General features: G+C 38.3%; 1 long non-coding RNA gene across 4 annotated transcripts in view; it reads right to left on the bottom strand.

Annotated features, from left to right (window-relative positions):
* Positions 1-342: 342 nt before the first annotated feature.
* The window catches only part of LOC103563475 (uncharacterized), a 47367-nt gene continuing 34708 nt past the window's right edge, over positions 343-13001 (bottom strand). For 2 of the 4 annotated variants that reach the window (XR_011539433.1, XR_011539436.1), the window contains exons 2-4: positions 3213-3348; positions 1556-1622; positions 343-1394 (exon numbers count right to left, since the gene is read on the bottom strand). This is a non-coding gene — a long non-coding RNA (uncharacterized lncRNA). Of the gene's footprint in view, positions 1395-1555; positions 1623-3212; positions 3349-5407; positions 5560-7152; positions 9860-13001 lie in introns of those variants that run through there. The other 2 variants (XR_011539434.1, XR_011539435.1) reach the window with 2 other exon arrangements.

Below are 13001 nucleotides of genomic sequence, written 5' to 3'. Positions count from 1 at the left end.
ATGGCCTACCAAAGTATTTCTGTCAAATACATAATAACTGTCTTGAAAGGCTTCTGATAATCACACTAAACAAGCCTTTTGCAGCTTTCCAGTCATGCATTATTCCTCACTAATGGCTTATTGACTCAAAGGGATGACATCACAAGCTACTTAATGCAATACTGATGTGAAAAGTAATTTTCTGTTTGGAGAAAAAGCTGAAAACAGATCCTTGAGTTTCTCAGGGAGTCTTGGGTTATACCATTAAGTAACCTCCTTTCTCTAGTAAAGAGAAGTAGCTCTGGGAATTACTGTTTAATCATGTTATACCCAGATTATTTACACAATGATGTAAACACTGAATTTATATGGTGCACTTAACATTTTTCAATATTTTATTATTTCAAGAACATGTTGCCTTGTATATAGCAGAATATCCATAAGCATTTGCATATTAATTGATTATTGAATCAAATTCTTAATTTACATTTTAAAAAGAAACATCCAAGAAGTAGGTTTGCCACTGCTTTAAAAGATATAAATCAGTGTTTCTACGGCCGTGGAAAATTATAATAAAGGTTTTTGTTGTTAGTGTCGTGGAGTCAATTCTGACTCCTAGTGACACTGTGTATAGCAGAGTGGAATCCTGCCTGTCTTTTTGCACCATCCTCTCACCATTCCATGCTATATCACACAATGCTTGGCTGCTATTCATAGGGTTTTCTTGGGCAGTTTTTTCAGAAATGGGTTGCCAGTTCCTTCTTCCTAGTCTGTCTTAGTCTGGACACTCTGCTGAAAGATGACCCTGCTGGTATATGAAACACCAGTGGCATAACTTTCAGCCTCACAGCAACATAGTTGCTACAGTATGACAACTGGGCCATGGCGGTGAGAGCACCAGATTTTAACCACTAGACCACCATAATAAAGGTGCTAGAAAATGTACTATAACATCTGTAGAGGGTATGTAGAAGGAAATGCCCCTTACAATCAAAATCTCAAAAATATCAATGCAAGGTGGAGACGGCATGACTAAACAAAGCTAACGAAGAAAAGGTATGGAGGCCAGTCAATCATACACTGACCTGCTGTGCGCACCACTGTTGGGGAACATGATTCACTCATATGACAGAGTACTGACAAAATTATTATTGTTGATGTTACTCTCATCTTTATCCACAAAACACACATCAGAGTCTATTAACAAATGGACAAATCGAACAGGGATATCCTAATTAGTACTTTTCAGTGCTTACACAGAATTGAGGAAGGACAAGTGGCTTCAAATACAACAGAAAATATTCCATTCAATAAAAGTATCTTGAGAAAAATATTAGAGCATCGCTTTCCTGGTTTAGAATATCTTCAAGAAGAAAATTCACATCCATCTGTGACGGTTTGAAAAGAAGAGTCAGCTGGAGGAGGAAAAGAGGTTAAAGGAGTTAATCTCTTCGGGTTCCTCTGGTATTAAAATGACCCTAGTTCTTTTTTAATTGGATTTTTATTAGCGTAGCTTTCAGTGGTAACACACACCTTCCCAAGTTGTGAATAAGCACTCATACAGTAAATATCTTACTCTGCAAAGCGCTGACTCTGGTCCTTGAGAGCAGGAACACTGCCTTAATAGGTGCCCAATAGGTGTCCTGTGAATATAAACTTAGAGGCTTAGGACAGGGTCTTTTCAAAGACCTTGAAACATGGAAATTGTTTACAAAATGCAGTGTCTTTGTATATGCACATTTTCAGGGGAGAGGATCAGTCTCAAAGATGACTCTAAACCCACTGCTTTAGGGAATTTTGTCAGAAACATTGTGTTCTAACTGTTTGATGGTTTCCCAAACATCATTAGCTCTTAAACCTGTATGTCTTTGCTGAGGTTGGAAGAACTTCCTAGAACCCTCCATTGTGACCTTTCCCATAAAATATACTCCAGCACCACAAGATAGATGAAAGACTCTCTCTTCTACGCTCATGCAGCATTGTGCTCATTCAGCTATCACAGGATTTACCCATTTTGTGGTGGGATTCATGCATGCTGGGTTCCTGAACAGTTCATAAGCTTCCCTGGCAGGTCCAGCCTCTTATTCCTCTCTTGTGCCCCAGCATTTGGTATAGTTTCTGTAATCGTGGCCAAATAATACAGATCAAATTGAATTGATCCAACTACTCTCCTCTTCCCTCACTTCTTCCACACACAAAACACCTTGATTTCTGATCAACTTGTCACATTCAGGACAAATTCTGGAATTCCCTGTATTTCTTTAAGTTCTTCACACAGTAATTTTTCCTCAGGCTCCCTAGTCTACTACTTAGCGTAATTTTAAGAAAATACAGAAATGGTACAGGATTAAAATGGCCACTAATCTCATATTATCACAAAAGTCAGCTTTGTGTTTACAGTCTGCTTTTCTCTCTCTCGATTATTTGGCATAACTGACTGACCAAATAAAGCACTTTGGAGTATGAAATGAAACTAGAGGTTAACACTGTAATACATTAACGTTAATGGGACAGAAGTCAGAAGATGAGGACTCTGCCAATGTTTGATACTTTATTAGTATGTAGAAACTAATTAAACTGATTGCATTATTAGCATGGCTCATTATTTCTATGTGCTTTACTCTGACAGAGAGGGTGTCAAGTATAAAGTCTGATCTTAAATGGAGGCTTGCAATGACATTTACTTTCCTGAGCTGCAGAGCCAAATTAAAGTTTATGTTAGTTCTCCCTTGAAGCCAAAAGAAATATAGGTTTGAGTCAAAATTGCCTTATGATTCTCATATGAGGAGCCCAGGCTGAGTTCATCAAGTCAAGGCGTGTCCCGGGGGCACTGTTCTTAAATATGGAAAACTATCTCCTTATCCAGAGTCAGGCTTCAGCCACAATGAGATTATACTGAGCATCGTAAAAGGAAGAATGGGGCTCTGGTATCTTCAAATGAGAATATCCATCTATAGTACTGCAGTTTTTTTAGTGCCTGGATGTTTGTTTCTATAAAAATAATGGAGAAACTGAGAGGGGGCAATAAACTAAGATGAGTTTAAAAATATCAGTTAGGGAAACTACCAGATAACTTGGGCCTCAGAAAATTAAGGGAGAGTCAGGCATGAAATCAAGGCCCTAAGGAACTTAGTTTCAGGAAAGAACCCAGGAATCTTTCTCAGGAGTTGTAACCACTGGGACCTGGCCAAGAATCAATCTGGCACTAAAAGTCAACTGAAGAAGTGACTCACTTGGCAGAGGGAGAACCGCTGTGTGAGACAGCATGCACACCATGAGTGCCTTTGGCCCCAAAGAGAAGTGCATGCATCCTCACATCACTTAGCGACAGCACTGGGGGCCTCCCAGGGGAAATGCTTCAGAGGAAAACTGCAAGAAGAATTTTGAAGTGAAGTTGAGAGGACATAGACAATGCATTGAACACAAAAAAACACATGAAGCCAGAGAACAGCAATATTTGCCTTCTCTCAGGTCAGATCACATCCCATGTTACAGTGGTCGTTCTCATTTAAGGGTTTTAAAAATCAACTTAAAAAAAAATCAACTTCAATCCCTTTTTAGGGTAACGTGACATTTGAGATGTAGAATATATGGGTTATTGAACTCAATTCAAGATTGTTTTAGAAAGTTTCTACTCTGAAGACTTCTTGATTGACAAGTTTTGGAATAAAGTTCATGTGGGGTGTATTTAAGGATTTATCAGAAACGTGATATTTTGAGATTGTTAGAAGGCAACTCTCTCCCACTCCTTGATAATAAGAGATAGGGAAATGCCTACAACAAAATGGGTGGGAATCCTCAGGACCTCTCAATCCCTGGAATCCATCCCAATGCTACTTTTACTATTGTTGCTAGCTCTATTTCTCCTGGCCCTACAGAATAAAACCATCTCTTTTTTGCCTGTGACTGCTTTCGACATTGTTAAAGATGCTTGTCAGGGTCTCTGAGCTTTCTCTTCTTCAATAAAAATACCCGTTGTAATTTCAGTATGTCCTCAAAAGATTCTGAGTCCTTCAATTGTCAAGGCTGCTTTTTTCCTGAATATGCTAGTTTATCAAGATATATTAGGCTCAGAATTTCATACAATATTCCTCAATAAATAAACATGAAAAGCATCAAAAAGCTGGTCTGACATCTGCAGAGAAGAGCAGAACCACTGTGTGGTATCTCTACTACTAGTCTGTGATGGGCTAACAGTTAGAGTCATGTGATTGATGCTCATGTGTTTTCTATTAAGTAAAAATCTAATTCATAATCACCAAAAATTGGAAGCAACAAAAATGTCCTCCAATAGGTGAACATTGTGAACAAACTGTGGTACATTCCTACAATGGAGTATTATTCGGCAATTAAAAAAATGAGCTATCAAGCCACGAAAAGACATGGAGGAACCTTAAATGCAAATGCTAAGTAAAAGAAGCCCATCCAAAAAGACTCCACACTATACAATTCTGGCTATATGCCATCCTAAAAAAGGTAAAACTATAGAAACAGTAACAAGATCGGTGGTTGCCAGAGATTGGGTGGAAAGAGGGCTCAACAGGTGAAGTACAGGGGTTTTTAGGGCAGTGAAACTATTGTGTGTGATACTATGATGGTGTATACATGACATAATGCAGTTGTCAAAACCATAGAACTATACAACACAAAGAGTGAACCCTAATGTAAACTATAGATGTTACTTAATAATAATGTACCAATCTTCGTTTATTGATTGTAACCAATTCTAGATGTTAACAATAAGAAAACATCAAAAAACCCCAAAAAACCAATCCTCAAACAAAACCTAATGTACTTATCTTTTTTTATTAGAAAGGAAATTTAATTATCAATTTTCAAGCATCGTTTTCACATCCATGTTTTTAATTTTAATTTTTTAAAATTTTTAATTATTTTTATTTTTTTATTGCAGTAACATTGGTTATAACATTATATAGCTTTCAGATGTACATCATAATATATTTTGAATTCTGTGTAGATTACATCATGTTTACCACCCGAAAACTAATTTTTTTTTTTTAAGATTTTATTTTTTCCTTTTTCTCCCCAAAGCCCCCCAGTACATAGTTGTATATTCTTTGTTGTGGGTCCTTCTAGTTGTGGCATGAGGGACGCTGCCTCAGCGTGGTTTAATGAGCAGTGCCATGTCCGCGCCCAGGATTCGAACCAACGAAACACTGGGCCGCCTGCAGCGGAGCGCGCGAACTTAACCACTCGGCCACGGGGCCAGCCCCCGAAAACTAATTATAGTCCATCCCCTCACATGTGAACCTAATCACCCCTTTTGCCCTCCCCCCTCCCCCTTCCCCTATGGTAACCACCAATCCAATCTCTGTTGCTATGTGTTTGTTTGTCATTGTTTTTATCTTCTACTTATGAGTGAGATCATATGGTATTTGACTTTCTCCCTCTGACTTATTTCACTTACCATAATACCCTCAAGGTTCATCCATGTTGTCACAAATTGCTGGATTTCATAATTTCTTATGGCTGAGTAGTATTCCATTATGTATATATACCACATCTTCTTGATCCATTCGTCCCTTGATGGGCACCTAGGTTGCTTCCAAGTCTTCGTTACTGTGAATAACACTTCAATGAACATAAGGGTGCACGTATCTTTATGCATTTGTGTTTTCAAGTTCTTTGGATAAATACCCAGCAGTGGAATAGCTGGATCATATGGTAGCTCTATTCTTAATTTTCTGAGGACACTCCATACTGCTTTCCATAGTGGTTGCACCAGTTTGTACTCCCACCAGCAGTGTACAAGGGTTCCCTTCTCTCCACATCCTCTCCAACACTTGTTTCCTGTCTTGTTAACTATAGCCATTCTGACCAGAGTGAGGTGATACCTCATTGTAGTTTTCACTTGCATTTCCCTGATAGCTAATGATGTTGAACATCTTTACATATGCCTGTTGGCCATCCGTGTATCTTCTTTGGAGAAATCTCTGTCCAGATCTTTTGCCCATTTTTTAATTGGGTTGTTGGTTTTTTGTTGTTGCTGTTCCTAACATACTTTTCATAATCTCTTCTGCAGTGTCACTTAATCCCAATATCCTGTTTTTCTATCAGCTTTTGGATCCAAGGGTAGGCTTTTTATTTAGTCTCTATTAAACTGCACTGTTCATTCACTAGTCTGATAGCTTCTGACCCTGATGTTATCACCCAACATATGCCCTTTTCTCATATAGGTACACGAGTGTATGCTATCCAGAAATCTAGGGGATATGTTCTTTATTCACCTATTGGCCATAAATAACAGTGAATTAAACAATTTATTCAACAACTATTTGTTAAGTAACTGGTATGTACAGGTATTATTCTGGGTATCAGTAAATGAAATGGACAATAACCTCTGTGGAATTTATATTATTGTGTGTAGGGAGACAGACAATAAGCATAACATCATAAATGAATTACAAAATAGCTTAGAAAATGCTAAATACTATGGGGAAAAAATAGAATGCCCTGAATTTGAGATTGGAAGGAATATGGCAGATTTGATTTAGTGTAAAAAGACTAGTCTGTGATGGGCACATGCAGAGCAAGTAGCCAGTGGTGAGAGATGAGGCTGCAGGGATAGCAGGGGCCCAGATCATGCTGGACTGTGCAGGCTGAGGGGAGGCTTTGAACTTTGTGACCCACTTTCCCTCAAAGCAGAAAGCCATTTCATTGTTTCGAATAACAGAGATGAAATGAGCCTTTTGAAAAGAGAATTGACAGGAGGAAGGTAAGAGGAGTTGTGGTGAGGCAAGAACTGACAGTCCAGAAGGGCCACATGGTGGCTTAGAGCAGAAGAGTGGCAGAGAAGGGGAAAGCAGTGGGGCACTATGAGGAAGAACCGACATTAGGGATAACTCCTGGTTTCTGACTTGAACAATTAGGCAGATGGGTGGAACACTCAGCGAGACAGGAAACCCTGAACTAGGAGAAGTAGTCTGGGGCAAGCCTATTGTGTGTGAGGTGCCTCTATGACATCCACAGACTGTGGAAATGACACGTAGGTAGTTAAATCTATGGATTTGCAAATCAGACATGAGGAAGTACAGTCACATACGTTCATTCAACAAGATACGAATTTCAGTCTTTTTTTTTTTTACATGCCTATAGGACTATCACAAAGCCATGTTAGAGCAGATAAGGAATAGGGTTTTGTGCCACACAGACCTGAGTTGGAATCCTGCTTCCACCACCAGTGAAGTTTTCTTGAGAAGTTTATTTAACTTCTCTGAGCTTTAGCTCCCTCTTCTGTAAGTTGAGGCCATTACTTCTCTGAAGGATTTTTGTCAGGCTTGAAAAAGATAATGTATAAAAACTCCAGCAGATTGGTTTTTTGGAGACAGGAATCCTCAAGTCTCTGTCACCGTCTCTGTCCCTCCCCCCCTTCTCTATTTTTCCTTCTACAATTTCCTATTCTAACTAAGATAACTTTCAAAAAAGGAAATTTGTTCTCACATAACTTGTTCCTAGTGTACCTATATGATCTAGTTGATGACTGACATGTCTCTAAGAATCTGTTCAAGAATTTTTTAACATTGACTATAAGAACGTTGTAGATTTAAGAATGCATCATGTTTTCTTTGGTCAAGCCTTTACCCACATCTGACAGCTCCCATCTGCTACTATCCTTACACAAAATCTAAATGCTCAATAATAGCAATTTGTCATAATGTAAATCAGAGTCACTTGATTTCAATCTAGCTGCACTAGGCAGTTGGGAATTGGCAACTCAGCTTTGATGGAAAGACAAGAAAGTGAGAAAAGTGAAACATTGATGGTACTATTGTGAAATGGATGATCATTTTGCTCAGCCGGGATGATAAAGAGTGACTGAGAAACTAGGATAATACTTCCAATGATACAAAGAGCAGTGTTACTTGGAATAAAAGAGAAGGCAAAGAGAAACAATGCTGCACTCAGTGGGATTTGAGTTTATTACTTCAGAGGTGAGATAATCACAGTGCTGGCTTGGCTTAGGGCGTGACCAAGAGAAGAAACTGCCTAAGTGGAACAGAGGTGAAGATTGTCAGGATATAAAAGAAGAATATTTTAAGAAAAATTATAATAAAAGATGAGTATCTCTACCAGCTACCAAAACATACTATAAAATATCATGCTTACAGCAAAGAAATATGGATGAAAAACAGAGAAACATGAGTGAAAAAGCATGGAGAGCCCAGAAATTGACAAAGTTAGTGTGGGATTATGAAACAATGCTGGACAGTGAGTAGGAAACAGCAAAAACTTAATACATGATATTGGATTCAAATTAGACAGTGTTGTAGAAAAACTAAATATATAACTGTATTCAAATAATCTCCAAATACATCAAAGAATATTAGGGAAATCATAGATGAGCTAGGAAGAAGGAAGAATTTGTTAGAACTTTAAAGTGATAATAACATTCTAAGAATTGAAGCAATATAAGATAGAAAAAAATAACAGATACAATTGCATAAAAATGTAAAATTTTTGTAAGCAAACAAAGGGTTAAAATAAAAATGCAACAGAAAATTGGTAACACATACAAATAGAATGCACACATATAATAAAGCAAATAATATAAACTGGTATAGCCCTAAGGGAAAGTTAAGTGGCTGTGAAAATATTCATATAATTTGGACCAGTATTCTAACACCTAGAAATTGATCCTAAGGAAATAGTTGAAAGGAGAAAAAGCTAGGTACATGGAAGTACTAAATTGCATGATTATCTGTAACTGTAAAATAATAAAACCAAACCACATATCTAACAAGAAGGGAATGGTTAAGGAAATTAGGACAGAGTAGCTTAATGACATATTTAGCTATTAAAATTGTAATTTGGAATATAATGTAATAACATGAAAAGTATTTTAAGTAATATTTGAAGGCTATGGTTACAATTATTTATATGGTTATGAACAAACACTAAAATAGTACACTGAAAACTTACCGCAATTCTTTTAGTGAGTTAGGATTATGGGTGATTTTATTTTTTAATTTCATTTAAAAGCTTAAAGTATTGTATGGAAAATTCAAACAGAAGACATGTACTAGGAAGGAAATGTGAGGAAGGACTCCAGGCCTTGCTGAAACCAGATGGTAGGTCACCCAGTCTAAAAGCACAGACTACAAGAGTTCTAGGTTGGGTCTGAGGCCACAAGACCATTTCCTTAACACCTTAGTTTCCTAACCAACACTAGAGTTAATTTGTATTACTCATAGGAAGTAGGTTTACTTAGATGATAGACTTAATTACACCAGATGTGTCTCCTTCTTTATGCATTCCCCCTCCTAGTAACTACATGCCACCAGCATTTTACAGGGAATGATAATTTAGTCAACTCTAAGCCTCTTAAATGCATGAAAACTGACCTTTTCAAAGTTTTGGCTTTGTTTTTAAACTTCCTGAATCTTCCCAAAGCAAAATGGACCCATGAGGACCAACTCTATCAGTACGTCACTTTCTCTGACACCAGACAGAGCAAGATTTCTGTGTTCGTGTTCTTCATTTAAATCTGCTTCCTCCACCACACAATTTGTGGATCTTTTTGATGACGAATCATGAAAAAAGCGAGAAATGAGGAGAAACTAGACTGGAGTAGAAGGAGAAACTGTAGGGAAAACTATGAGAGGCTATTGGTCTATAACAACGCATTGGAATGAGAAGAGGAAGAGGGGATAGGGGTTTGAGGGATGCTTCGGGGGTGATGCGGCTGTCACCAGAGAGCAGCTCTAGGGTGCAAAGGAACTGGGGACAGAAGGAAGGGACTTTGGAGAAGTGCTGCTATGGGTTTTGAATCTACCTCTTAATGTCCTTTGCAAGATGCATGCATTGATTGGAATGCCTTTTTAATTAGTTTAGTGGCTGAACTGTACTTTTATATAAGAGCTATTAATTTCAGAAAAGGAGACACACAAGGCGTAAGAATTTGAGTGCCTCTCTCCTCCTCAATGGATAAATACTGGAACATCCTAATGCCACTCTGGAGAAGAGGCCTAGGCTGTCTAGTGCCTCTCATCCTGAGAGGATAAAGTTCTTAAGAGCAGGCTCTGTTGAATGGCTCAAGGGAATTTGAGTTGAAGTTTCCCTCTGCTGGATGTTTCTGCCAAAGAAAGAAAGTGAAAGCAGACTCTTCAATATCAGAGTTAAATGATAGAAGATGCCACTAGAACATTATGTCCATATAGAGAAAGATTGTGCCTCATAGAAATTCCTCTCTGGAGTAAGGCAATGAAAGGTAGATAAAAGGTACTTTTGCCACATTTTCACTCCCAGTTCTCTTAAGGGGTAATATTTAAATATTTATCAACTGCCTAGGGCATAGACACCAATCATTAAAACTAAACAGATATTAACCTTCAGTTGCTGGAAGGAGGAAATGAGGAGGCTAGGGTGACAGAGGCACTGCAAAGGGGTGAGTTTAAAGCAGTGACCATCTACCAACATTTGGAAATATTACAATATTTTAACAAAAGGTATGGCCATATTGGCACTTGCTGATTACCAGCCTTGGTGCTTCCTTTTCTCTCTTCTATTTTTCCCCTTGGTAGCTTCAGCCTCCTTTTGGTTCTTTCTTGGTGCTCTCTAGTTGGATGTGATTCTCTCTTTGTTCATAAGTTACTTCATATGCTTTATATCTTGCGTGAATTTGTATGTGGTGGTGACTGAGATCCTGTAGGTAGACTTGTTAGATGAGAATGAGGCCAAGTGCGCAGTGGTGCAATAACCAATGTGATAGCCTCCATTGCCACATAAACCAAGGTCAGCCCCTGTCATGGGCAGGAAGCCAGAGAGTGTCCATGGTGGCAGAATAGTGTCAATGGGGACATTTCAAATGGGAAGAAGCATTTTATATTAGTGTACAAGTTTAGGTCATCCCTTATAACCACAGCCTACTTGAATCACCAGCAGTGGGTCGTCATCATCAATTCTAGCCCAACAATATTGAGCAAGGAAACCTATCACTCACTTTTTCCAACATGATTCAACCTAGGCAGGAAGCCCAAGTATCAAAGAATATCTCCTTCTGATTTCATACCTGGCCTGGCATGGTTGGCAATGATCTGGATGTGGGCTATAGAGTCAGAAGTCTGGGGTGGAGTGTTGGCTCTCTCACTCACTGCCTGCATGCCTTTTCATTACTTCACCGCTCTGAGTCAACAATCTAAAATAAGAACAGTAATTGTTCCTATTTCACAGGGCTGTTGTGGACAGTAGATGAGTTAGCATTTGTAAGGAACTCAGCATGAGGCCTGGTGCACAGTAAGCACTCAATAAAACAATTATTATTGTTATTTTTCCTTCTTTTCCTCTGTGCAGTTGCTCAGAGTAGCTTGACTCCTTGACTACAACCCTCTTTCTCATTCACAGTCATATCTAAATTTTGCAAATAGCTTAGTTTGTGCTAAGACACTGTTTCTCAGCCTTTTTTTTGACTCACGTATTCTTTTAATAAACATATTATGCCCAACTTTCCAAGAAGACTTTGATATACTCTTTAGTAGGACTTGCCTCTACTTCCCTGTTCCTTTCTCCCATATGTCTCATGATGATAATCAATGCACTATAGCACAGTTTTTTAATGAAAAATTATCACTTATCCAATTTGATTATGCCCACGAAATTCCTAAATTGTTAAACAATCTGTCCACTATTGGCTCTTCTCCTCTAGAAGGAAAATACTAGGGAACACCTCAGCAAATGCATGAGGTTTGGCAAAACTGGGCTTAGAAGAGGGAATTAAGGCTTAAAGTTGTAGGGACTCCAAATTTAGAGGTCTGAAGAGAATTGAGAATCAAAAAGGAGGTCAAGTTTAATAACGCAAAGGGGAGAGACAATGGGGTACTGAACCAAAAAGATGCAAAGCCTGGAACCTCAGATCCAGCCTTATTCCAGGAATAAAGCCTGGAATCTAGATTCAAAAGAGAAAGAAGAGAAAAAAAACAAAAGATTAAGTATAAGCAAGGAGAGACTACCGGGAGCAGGTGCTATTTATTCCCTATGGTTGGCTCTCATATAACCGTCATGGAGTGGTCTATAATTGTGAAGCATCAGGGACCAACTAATAAGAATAATGGTTTGAGGAGAGTTAACCTCCTGATATTCTCAAGCCTAATATTAGATTGTGCAGCTATGATGACATTTCAAAAGATCAGAACAAAAACCACCATTCGAAAAATACACAGTAGCAATTGTTGCAGGCAAAAGTCATCTATAAGTGGTAAAATCAGTGTGTGTGGGGGAATATGATGAGAAACAGGATATTTGCACAGTTCAGTTTATCTCCCCACAAGATATCTAATACAAAAGGGAAAAATAGTAACTGTATAGTGGAGGAACCTGGTGGACACTACCTTAACCAAAAGATCAAAGTTAAAATCAAGAGCACTGGGAAATATAAATATCATATGCCTTCTGATACAATGCATTTAGAAGGCACAAAAGTGATGTTGTTGGAGGAGACTGAGGGGACATGACAACTAAATGCAACTTGTAGTCCTGGACTGGATCTCGAACCAAGAAGAACAACATTAGTGGGACTTCAAATTTGAATAAGGCATATACATATACTAACAGTATTCTGTCAATATAAGTTCTTTGTTTTCATAATTACAGCCATGTGTTGCTTAACGACAAGGATATGTTCTGAGAAATGCATCATTAGGTGATTTAATCATTGTCCTAACATTATGGAATGACTTACACAAACCTAGATGGTGTAGCCTACTACACACCTAGGCTATACACTATAGCCTATTACTCCTAGGCTGCAGGAGCATGTAGGATCAAATCTGTACAGCATGTTACTATTCTGAATACTCTAGGCAACTGTAACACAATGGTAAGTATTTGTGTATCAAAACATATCTAAAGATAGAAAGGTACAGTAAAAACATGATATAAAAGATTTAAAAAATGGTACACCTGTATAGGGTACTTACCATGAATGGAGCCTGCAGGATTGGAAGTTGCTCTGGGTGAGTCAGTGAGTGAGTAGTGAGTGAAATTGAAAGCCTAGGACACTGCTGTAG

The sequence above is a fragment of the Equus przewalskii genome, chromosome 4 (assembly GCF_037783145.1).
Source record: "Equus przewalskii isolate Varuska chromosome 4, EquPr2, whole genome shotgun sequence".
NCBI lineage: Eukaryota > Metazoa > Chordata > Mammalia > Perissodactyla > Equidae > Equus > Equus przewalskii.
Note: the sequence above shows the minus strand (reverse complement) of the source record. Positions and strands in the feature narration are given on the sequence as shown.